Here is a 12,121-nt window from a genome sequence, read left to right as displayed (position 1 = left end):
TCCACTGTGTCAGTAACTTCCTGAGTACGTATAGGAGACTGAAATATAGATAGAATAGGAAATTAGACAGAAGCAGTGAGGGTTACACAGGGAGAATGATACTGTGTCCCACAGATATCTGGAAAATCCCAGTCTCCATTCCTGGCCTGCGCTGTTGTATCCCTCTGGAGTGGACAATCCTGTTGGCTCAGGATGTGGAGTAGCTGCAAGATTGAGAGATGCTGACAGAGGCAGCAATTAGATCCACACAGTGAGGGATACCACATAGAGAGAGACTGAGTGATATCACCAGAGTGCAGGATGATTTTAGGATGAAACAAGTGTGTAGGAAGAACGGGTTTAGCTTCATAATGTATCTGTGCTCAGGGTTGAGCAACCTGTGAGCAGGTGACGTGCTGGCTTGGTATTATTGCGAGAGCATGTATGCCAAACCTCAGTGAATGTTCTGTGGAGGCAGGTTTAAATCCCACCATCAGAAATGGAGAAACTTGAAATCAATAACTAAAACAAATGGTAATTAACAATCCGTAAATACGTATGAAAACATTGCTGATGTACAAAGAAAAGCCCAAACACTTGTCTTTTAGAGAAGGACATCTGCCCATCCTCATGTGGTCTGCAAGACATACCCACAGAAAAGTGTTTGCCTCTCAATTACACTCTGAAATGGCCGAGCAAGTTACTCAGCTCAAGGGCAGCTAGGGCTGAGCAAGAAAGGCTGGTCAGCCAGAGACACCCACATCCCATACCTGTTTTAATAAATAATCCATTAGGATGGTCCCACTGGAACTGTGCTGTGACCAGTGTCCTGACCGATCATGTCAGTAGGTTTATGGACAGGGCTTTAAACTGACAGAGAAGATGCAGGGACAGGGTTCAGGTGAAAGGAGATTTCCAAATCCAACGGGATAAGGTGAAGTATGGGAGCAACATGGGAATGTGACTGAAGACAAGCAGAAAGGAACAGGATGGGACAGAGTTTAACTAAAACTGTAGATCAGCAAATAGATTTGTGACAGAAAATTGTGGGAAAGAGTAAATTATGTTTTTTTTTGGAATGGATAATGTCTCTTCAAAAAAGTAGATTCATTTGTGACACAGAGATAAAAGAGATTTAGACACCAGAGAGACGTGGTTACAGGGCGAACAAAAGGTGGACATAAATATTCAATGGATCACAACCTTATGGAAATTCAGGCAAAATGGGTAACGCTAACAATAATGGATTACAAATTACAGAGAAAACGTTTGACCTCAGATCATGAAGTAGAGTCAGTTTGAATGTAAATTCTGGCTACTACTTGCCAAGGACACAAGCAGCAGAACAGTTTTAGCCACTGAACAGCATTTCATTGCTCATCCCTGTATTAAACAGGAACTCATTGGAATTTTTTAACAAGCACATTATGATAATTTTGGGAAACTTCAATATTGCCATAATCTGGGACAGTCACACTGACAACAGTGATATTGGAAGAGGAGCTCAGAGAACTTTTTTCAGTGTTGCTTTGAATAAGATTGTGCAACTGGCTAGGGACATAACTATCTCAGAGCGATCCTTGTGTGATGAAACTTAGTGAATAAGTAATATCACCTGGAGAGATCCTTCAGGAAATTGTGATAAAGTGCAGTTTAAAGAAATATAAAGTTTTAAAGTGAATCACAGAAAGGACACGCTACAACTAGAAATAAAAACAGCCAATTACATGGGTTTAAGAGGAGAACGGACTAAGGTAAACAGGCTAAACAGACTGAAACATGTGCCTGTAAATGAACAGTGGAAATCATTTGAAGGAACAGTGTAAATCACTCAACAAAAGGACATTCCATTGAAGCAGACAGCACGAAATTCCCACCGGCCCCTCACTCAGGACAAAATGTATCATATTAGATTATGAGGATGAGAAGATCATCACAAAGTACTTAAAATCTTAAAATGAGAGCGTGTTGAAGGAGTAAGTGTTAAAGGGATTGCAAAGGGTCTGCTAGCAGGGGGAAGGCAATGGGAAGGGGAATCATTGTCAGGGTTTATTGTCACAAAAGGAACAGGGAGAGGTGAAGGTGCTGGAGGTGGTGAGAGTGTTACAGAGAGTGGTCAGGGCCTGAACGATGTTACAAAGCCAGTCTGAATTGCTGCAGCTGGAGGGGTTTGCAGAGGTAGGGAGGGACATATGTATTTTTATTTATTCATTCATGGGATGTGGGTGTCACTGCTAATTACCCAGAGGACAGCTCAGAGTCAGTCATATTGCAGTGGGTCTGGAGTCACATGTCGGCCAAACCAGGTTAGAATGTCAGATGTCCTTCCCTAAAGGAGGTCAGTGAACCAGATGAGTTCTTCCCACTGATCAACAATGCTTTTATGGTGGTCTGACCAATATCTTGTACAAAATTACATCCCAACTCACACTCTTAATGCTCTGCCCAATGAAGGAAACCACCCCAAACACCTGCTTCACCAGCCTGTCTACCTGTGACACCACTGTCAAAGAACTGTGTACCTGGGTCACTGACTGACAACACGACCCAGGGCTCTAACATTAACTGTACAAGTCCCACCCTGGTTTGTTTCACCAAAATGGAACACTTCAAATTTATCTAATTAAACTCCATCTGCTATTCTTCAGCCCACTATCCCAGCAGTGCTGTTCATCCTGTTGTATCACAGATAACCTTCATCACTGTCCACTTTACCACCAATTCCAGTGTCAACCAAAAAACTGACTTAATGGGAAACCAATATTCCCATCCAAACCATTTATCCAAATGACAAACAACAGTGGACCGACTCCACCGCTGGTCACATGCCTCCTGTCAGAAAAACAGCATGTCCCCCATCACCCTCTGTCTCCTACCATCAAGCCCAATTTTCAGTCCAGTTGACTAGCTCCTCCTGAATGCCGTATCCTTTTACACTGATCTGAGCTTATTACCAAGTTTAAGATACTACAGGTAGAACGCAGAACAGTACAGAACAAGACCCTTTGGCCATGGTGACATGCCAATCCTTTATCCGACCGTAAGATAAAAAAAGAGTGGCAGATAAAGTTTAATTCAGATAAATGCGAGGTGCTCCATTTTAGGAAAGTACATCTTAACAGGACTCAAACACTTAATGGTAAGGTCCTAGGGAGTGTTGCTGAACAAAGAGACCTTGGTGTCCAGGTTCATAGCACCTTGAAAGTGAAGTCGCAAGTAGATAGGATAGTGAAGAGGGTGTTTGGTATGCTTTCCTTTATTGGTCAGAGTACCAAGTACAGGAGGTGGGAGGTCATGTTGCGACTGTACAGCACATTAGTTAGGCCATTGTTGGAATATTGCGTGCGATTTTGGTCTCCTTATATCAGAAAGGTGTTGGGAAACTTGAAAGGGTTCAGAAAAGATTTACAAGAATGCTGCCAGGGTTAGAGGATTTGAGCTACAGGGAGAGTGTCAGAGGCTGAGGGGTGACCTTATAGAGGTTTACAAAATTATGAGGGGCATGGATAGGGTAAATAAACAAAGTATTTTGCCATGGGGTGGGGGAGTCCAGAACTAGAGGGCATAGGTTTAGGGTGAGAGGGGAAAGATATGAAAGAGACCTAAGGGGCAACTTTTTCACGCAGAGGGCGGTATGTGTATGGAATGAGCGGCCAGAAGAAGTGGTGGAGGCTGGTACAATGGCAACATTGAAGAGGTATTTGGATGTGTATATGAATTGGAGGGGTTTGGAGGGATATGGGCCGAGTGCTGGCAGGTGGAACTAGATTGGGTTGGGACATCTGGTGGGCATGGACGGGTTGGACCGAAGTGTCTGTTTCCGTGCTGTGCATCTCTATGACTCTAACTTCCATATCCTTCATTTTATTATCATCCATGTGCCTATCCAGAAGGATATTAAATGTCCCTAATGCATCTAATTTTACTGCCACCGCTGGCAGTGCATTCCAGTTTCACCACTTCATATGGAACGAGCCTACCTCTGAGATCTCCGCTTAACCATCTGCTAATCACCCGAAAATTATACCCCCTTGTCATAGCTATTTATGTCAGGGTAAAAAAATCTCTCTCTATTCGCTCTATGACTCTCATCACCTTGTTCACCTCTACCAAGTCACCCCTCACTCTTCTTCATTCCAATGAGAAAAGACTTAGCTCCCTCAACCTTTCTTCATAAGACATGCTCTCCAGTCCAGGTAGCATCCTGGTAAATCTCCTCTTTACCCTCTCTAAAGCTTCCACATCCTTCCTGTAATGAAGGGACCAGAACTGAACACAATATTCCAAGTGGGGTCGAACTAGGGCTCTATAGAGCTGCATCATAACCTCACAACTTTAAAACTCAATTCTCAAACTAATGAAATCCAACACAATATATTCCTTCTTAACAAGCCAATCAGCTTGGGTGGCAACCTTGAGGGATCTATGGATTTGGAACCAGAAATCCCTCTGTTCCTCCACACTGCCAAAGATCCTACCTTTAACCCTGTATCCTGCATTCAAATTCAATCTTCAAAATGAATGACTCCACACTTTTCCAAATTGAACTCCATCTGCCACTTCTCCGCCCAACTCTACATCCTGTCATTGCACCATTGCAACCTACAACAGCCCTCCACACTATCCACCACTCCACCAACCTTCGCGTCATTGGCAAACTTACTAACCAACTCTTCTACTCACACATCCAACTTATTCATAAAATCACAAAGAGCAGAGATCCTGTAACAACTGCCTGCAGAAAACCACAGGTCACTCAGCTCCAGGATGAGTTGTTTCTAACTATCATCACCCTATACCTTCTGTGGGCCAGTAATCCCGTATCCAGACAGACAGGTTTCCCTGTATCCCATGTCTCCATACTTTCTGAATGAGCCATAAAGGTGTTTCATCACATTCTCAAAAGATTCAAGAAGATATGAAAGGCATAACCTGCCCCTTACAAAACCATGCTGACTACCTCTAATCAAACTATGGTTTCCTAAGGAATAATAAATCCTGTCTCTCAGAGTCCTCTCCAATAATCTGCACACCACAGACACAAGACTGACAGGTGTGCAATTCCCAGAATTATCCCTATTCACTTTCCTGAACAAGGGAATAATATTTTCCTGCCTCCAATCATCTAGTCCAACTCCAGTGGACAGTGAGGGCGCAAAGGTCATCACCAGGTGCACAGCAATCGATTCCCTCGTTTCGTGTACTAACTTTGGACGCATCTCGTCTGGTTCAGCGACGTATCTATCCTTATCTTTTACGAAATTCTCAGCACATCCTCCTTCTTAACATCCACCTGTTCACGTACATCAGCCTGTTTCACGCTGTCCTCACAAACGACAAGACCCTTCTCAGCAGTGAATACTGAGACATAGTATTCATTAAGGACCTCTCATTAAGGAGCTCCTTTCTCTCAGAATCTCCTCCAACAACTTCCCCATCACTGGGCTCACGGGGCTGTAATTTCCTGGCTTTTCCCTGCAGCCCTTAAGTGATGGAACAGCATTAGCAACCCTTCCGACACGTTACTGTGTCTGTTGATAATATAAATATCTCTGTTAGGGACACTGCAATCTCTTCCTGAGCTTCCCACAAAATTCGAGCACAGACCTAATGAGCTACTGAGGATTGATCTACCTTTATTTGTTGTAAGATTCCAGCACTTTCGCTTCTCTGGTGAGGATTCTTTCCAAGACATCACTATTTATTTCCCCAAGTTCCCGAGCTTCCATGTCTTTCGCCACAGTAAATACTGACAAGACTATTTTGTCTAATATCTCACTCAACCCCTCTGGTTCCACACTTGGGTGACCTTATTGATCTTTAAGGGGCCCTATTCTCTACCAAGTTACTCCTTAGCCCTTATTGAAACTTGTGTAAAGGTTTCTGATAATTCAAATACACCATATCCCCTATACCACTACACCCCTCCTACACCCTTACAATTCTGCCATTTATATTCACACCAACAAATTAAATCCAACAGGCTCAAAAACAAATTCTCTGTTATCAAATGTGTTTCTAAGTGGCCATTTATTGTATATTGTCATATCCTTTCTAACAATTTCAGCATGCTGGGTCAGATGCTGGGAAGTTAGAAAACTTAACAGTGCAGCACAGAAACAGGCCATTCGGCCCACCACGTCTATGCTGTCTAAGATACTATTCTAACTCATACCATCTGCCTGCACATGGTCCATATCCCTCTATTCTCTACCTGTTCATGTTTCTGTCTAAATCCCACTTGAAACCTTTACTCACATTTCTGCTTCTACGACCTCCCTCAGTAAAATCCACTCTACGTTAAAAAAACTTGCCTCACACATCTCGTTTAAACTTCCTCTTTCTCACCTTAAACCTATGCACTCTTGCATTTGAAACTTACACACTGGAAAAGAGATTCTGATTTTCTACATTATCTAACCCTGTTCCAAATGTTATATTACTGTACCTGGTCACCTGTCAGCCTCTTATACTCTCATTAAACAATCCAACTTTATTTAATTTCCTCTTTCACCAAACACACTCTTAAAAACCCGAACACAGGCAACGTGCTGATAAACCCCTTTTGTCCCCTCTCCAAAGCCTCTACATCCTTCCTATTGTGTGGAGATGAGACCAGCACCCAGTACTCCAAATGTGGCCAAACGACCATTTGATACAAATACAACATCAGATGCAAACCACTATACCCAATGTTGTGACTGATGAAGGTCAGTGCTCCATTTGCTTTCTGTCCCATCTGAAACACTTCTGTTGCCATTTTCTGGGAGTTACTGACTTGCACCAAGATCCTTCTGTATATCAATATCCATTAGTATGATAACTTTCTTCTTGAATTTGACATCATCTCACACTTGTCCAGATTAAACTCAATTTGCCATTTCTGTCTATCTCTCCAACTGTTCTGTCACCTCCTGCAGATTTTAGTTAATCAGGGAAACAAGGGTTTTGTGGAAAAGGCAGGAAAGTAGAGTTGAACAGCCATGATCTGATTGAAGGACACAGCATACTCAATGGGCCAAATGGCCTCATTCCCCTCCTAAATCTCAAGGTCTGAGCACAAACTCAAAATGTCCTGCATAATATTATGTGTCTCTGCTCACAAAACTCCTTTATAATGGGATTCTTGGATATTTATTTGATCTACAGTATTTGATCTACAAATATGATATGATAGAAAACTATCTCACATACAATCCAGGATTCTATCCGTTACAGCACTGATACCCATTGCTGTATGAGTCGGCATGGAGACCACTGTCACACACAGCTACAGTACTGCCCTTGCTACAAGTACATTCAGTGTCCTGACTGTAACCATATTGACATTCCCATCACTGTCTGGTGCCTGCAAAAGAATTCCTGCTAACGGTTGCTGCTGTTTGCTTATTCTCAGTTACACTTTTTATATTCAGATCCACATGACTGTCTCATTAATGCATTAATCTCATCCTTCCTTCACAACTTGTTGGCTTTTTGCCTAGTCTGCCTATTGGGACTAGATTGGGTTGGAATATCTGCTCAGCATGGATGGGTTGGACCGAAGGGTCGGTTTCCATGCTGTACATCTCTCTGACTCTATCCCAACAACCCTTCAGTACTCACTTCCCAGCGATGGTCATTATGCAGCTAAATCACCGGAATGACAGTTCCATCATATCTGATCACTGTCATTCCTTCTCCCTTATGGCGATTACAGGGAGTCATTCCTCGGTAGTGGGGAGTTGAACAGATGTGTAGAGGTTACAGAGATAGGGAGGCTTACAGGGACTCGAGGATGCTAGAGTTAAACAGAGTTACATCTGGTCAAGAATGTCAGTGGGACAAAGCAGTTTGGGGATTAAAGGAATTTTCAGAGATAGAGGGAACTGGATTAGATCCCGGAGATAAGGATAGGGATGGAGAAAGGAAGAGGTAGGCAGACGAAGAGGCACAAACAGGGAGCTGTTTCATCTCGGAGATTATTGTGTATACTAACAGAGATATGGAAGGTTGACGTGACTGAGGACATTTACAGATATAAGGCGGCTTCTAGGGTCTGGAGGCTACAGAGATAGGAAGGCAATGGAAAATGCCAGGTTACTGGGTTGGAGACAGTTACACAGATGGGGAGGGTTGCACAAACTGAAAGAGGTTCCTGTGGTCGCGAGGGGTATGGTGTCAGGAATGAGGATGAAATTTAACAAGATAAAGATCAAAGAATTGGAGAAGGATAAGGAGATTAGAAATTTTTCACAGCTAAGGAAGGGTTGTAGGAGCTGGAGAAGATTACATAGGTAGGGACCGATGGAGAGGTTAAAGACAAATACATTGACATGGAATATTGGTAGGAGGAGCTTACAAGGATAGACAGGGCTGTCAGGGTTTACAGGGATGAAGGAATTTAGTATCTACTGGAGGAGCTTGGGATTAATGTGTTAGGGACTGGAGAACCTGACAGAGACAAAGACAGAGGTGTGGTGTGGACTAGAGGAGATTCCAAACCGAGGAAGGATTATCAGGACTGGAGAATATTACAGAGATCACGAATAAAGCATGGGTCAGGATTGATGCCTGCGATCCGTTGTGCTGTTGCATTGAGGACCAGTACAGCAGAGGTGAAAGCAGGACCCTCACAAGATGGTGGGAATGAAGCCTAGAATGTTGCTTTCCCAGCTCTGTATCGATGTCCGCTCTTCCAGGTCTGAATATAGAAGTCTACTACCTCCACCCTGTGCTGTTTACTGTGAGTGATCTTACTGGCTGTATGATGTACTGAAGGCTCCAGATCTCCCTCTCTCTGGCTGATTAACCAGCTTCAATGAGGTGATGGATGAGACAGAAGTTAGGAACATCCTGATTACCTGCATGAGACAGAATGGGAAATTAGATTGATGCAATGAGATTAACTCATGCAGCGTGGAACTGAGTCCAGCAGAGATCTTAAAAATCCCAGCCTCCATCCTTTGCCTGTGCTGCTGCGTCTCTCTGGAGTGGACAATTCTGTTGAGTCAGGATCTCAGACCATCTGTAAGAGGGAGAAATGCTGTTAGGACAGAACATAGACCGACACAGCAAGGGATACCACATGGAGAGATACTGAGTGATATCACATTATTAGACACTGTATTAACAGGGAATTGTTTGAATTTGTAACAAAGGCACTGGGATAATTGAGGGGATACAACCTTCCTATCACATCACAGAAGAGGCTGACTCTCTGCCACTCTCAGTGGGGGGTGGGAGGCTGGAGTTGGCTGGACAAACCGATTTGGCCTTCTACAGACTCTGTTCCACTTGTGGCAGAAGGTGGACATGAGAAGGGGGTGGGTGGGGCATTGATGTGACAGCAGGCTCCTTGTGTTTTTTTCTCCTGGATTCCCATTTTCCCCACACCAAGTCTCGAAGTGCTTCCCTATGCTCATTCCCCACTTCAGAAGATCTTGGTCCAGGACTTACCAGATTTGAATAAGAGATGAAAAAAAAATGATCAATTCCGAAGAAGCCAATGTTTAGAAATGGGGACACATTTGTTAAAGAGATCGCGAGGGAGTCTCCTAGCAGGAGGAGTGCAGTAGGAAGAGGAAACATTGTCAGCGTTTAATCAGATGATCGGAACAGGGAGAATTGAAGGTGCTGGAGATGGTTAGGGTGTTACAGAGAGGGGCAAAGGCCTGAACAATGTTACAAAGCCAGTACGAATTGCTGCAACTAGAGCTGTTTGCAAAGGTAGGGATGGACATCTGTATTTTCATTGATTCATTCATGGCCTGAGGATGTCACCGGATGGACCAGCATACATTACCCCACTGCTAATTGCCCAGAGGCAGCTCAGAGTCAGCCATATTGCTGTGGGACTGGAGTCACATGTGAGCCAGACCAGGTAAGAATGTCAGATATCCCTCCCTAAAGGACATACGTGAACATGTTGATTTTTACCAGATTATCACCAATGCTTATACAGAGGCCTCACTAATGTCCTGTACAGATACACCATGACATCCCAACTCCTACTCTCAATGCTCTGTCCAATGAAGGGGAACCATCCCAAACGCCTGCTTCACCAGCCTGTCTACCCGTGACACTACTTTTAAAAAACTGTGTACCTGACTCCCTGGGTCACTGAAATGATTGACAACAATACACAGGGCCCGAACATTAATTGTACAAGTCCAGCCTGGTCTGCTTTACCACAATACAACACTGTGCATTTCTCCACCTGTTATTCCTAACCTCACTGGCCTAGCAGTAGTGTTGATCCCATTGTACTCTTCGATAACCCTCTTCACTGTTCACTTTCCCACCAATTTCAGTCTCACTCACAAACTTGCTAACTATGGCTCCTGTATTTTCATCCAGAACATTTATATAAATGATGCACAACAGTGACCCAGCACCGAACCCCACGGCACACCGTTAGTCACAGGCCTGCAGTTTGAGCAGTAACCCTCTATGAACATGCTCTGTCTCCTACCGTCAATCTGTTTTGTATCCAGTTGGTGAGCGCTCCCTGGTAATGCTTGATCTAAACTTACTATCCAATCATTCATGCAGAACCTTGTCAAAGGCCTTGATAAAGTTCATGTGGACATCGTGTACTGCTCTGCTTTGATCTCTCACTTGTCTATCTCCACACTCACATTTGAGGCATGATTTCCCATGCACAAAGCCATGCTGACGATCGTTAATCTGTCCTTACCTTTCCAAAGGCACGATGATCGTTTCCCTCAGAATCTCCTCCAACAACTTACCACCCCTGCCATCAGTCTTACTGGTCTGTAGTGGCTGTTGATGATGCAAATATCTCTGGGAGGGGGCCTGTAATTTTCTCCCTCGCTTCTCACGAGGCGCTGGGATACATCTGATCATGTCCAAAGGTTCTATCTAACTTATTGCATTTTAAGACATCCAGCACCTCCTGTTCTCCAATGTTAACTCTTTTCAAGACATCCCTATGTATTTTCCTAACTTCCCGAGCTTCCATGTCTTTCTCCACAGTAAATCCGAACACAAAATATTTGTTCAGTATCTCCCCGATCAGCAGTGATTCCACATAGACAGCCTCATTGACCTTTCAGGGGCCCTATTCTCTCACGAGCTAATTTTTAGCCCTGGTTGAAACTTGTCAAAATGCTTCTGAAATTTCAAATATTCCTCTACCGCAACTAACCTCCCCCACCCTTATCTATTCTGCCATTTATGGCCACACCAAAATATAGAATCCAACAGATTTAAAATATTCCCCTTTTATAAAGTCATACATCTCCCATTGTTTCTAAGTATCTAGTTATCATTTATTGTCATATTCTTTATAGCACATTCCAGCACGTTCCCGACTTACTCTCAGGTTAACACCGTTTGGTTTCAGACTGACTGCACAAAGGGTTTTGGGAATCCTTGTGGATCAATCTGAAACAGGTAGCTTACAGGATCAGCAGGTAATCGAGAAGGCAAAGGGAATGGAGTCTAAAAATAGGGAGGTCTTGCTAAAACGATACAAGGTACAAGTCAGGCCACACCTAGATTATATTGAACAGTATGCGTGCCCTAAGGAAAGACATTCTTGTGTTGGAGGCAGGCCAGGGAAGGTTCACTCGGCTGATCCTGGAGATGGCGGGATTTTCCAATGAGATGTCGTTAAGTTAGAAAATCGAACAGTACAGCAGAGTAATAGGCCCTTCGGCCCACCATGGCTGTGCTGACCATGATGGTATTCTAAACTAATCCCATCTGCCTGCACATGGGCGATATCTCTCTATTCTCTGTCTGTTCATGTTTCTGTCTAAATGCCCTTCAAATGTTTGCTCTTGTTGCCACCTCTCCCACCTCCTGAGCAGCTTCTACCCTCTCGGTAAAGACAACTGGCCTCATTCATCTCACTTAAAACTTCTCACTCTCACCTTAAACCGATGCGCCCTAGTATTTGATATTTCTACATTGGAAAGAGGATTCCAACTATCCACACTGTTCACGCCTCTCCTAATGCTATATACCTGTACCAGGTCACCCCTCAGACTCGGATATTCTCGCAAAACAATCCAACTGTGTCCAACCTCCATACAGTAAACACATTCTCATCCAGGCATCATTCTGCCAACCCTCTGTTACACCCTCCCCAAAACCTTCACATCCTTCCTATGGTGTGTCAACGAGAATGACACGC

At 43.8% G+C, this 12,121-nt stretch overlaps 1 long non-coding RNA gene across 1 annotated transcript in view; it reads right to left on the bottom strand.

Annotated features, from left to right (window-relative positions):
- Nucleotides 1-8: 8 nt before the first annotated feature.
- Nucleotides 9-12,121, bottom strand: part of LOC140453319 (uncharacterized) — a 33,920-nt gene continuing 21,807 nt past the window's right edge. Inside the window, exons 3-4 of the long non-coding RNA XR_011952356.1 lie at nt 8,823-8,986; nt 9-38 (exon numbers count right to left, since the gene is read on the bottom strand). This is a non-coding gene — a long non-coding RNA (uncharacterized lncRNA). The remainder of the gene's footprint in view (nt 39-8,822; nt 8,987-12,121) is intronic.

The sequence above is a fragment of the Chiloscyllium punctatum genome, chromosome 27 (assembly GCF_047496795.1).
Source record: "Chiloscyllium punctatum isolate Juve2018m chromosome 27, sChiPun1.3, whole genome shotgun sequence".
Classification (NCBI taxonomy): domain Eukaryota; kingdom Metazoa; phylum Chordata; class Chondrichthyes; order Orectolobiformes; family Hemiscylliidae; genus Chiloscyllium; species Chiloscyllium punctatum.
This window is presented reverse-complemented; position numbering and strand designations above follow the sequence as displayed.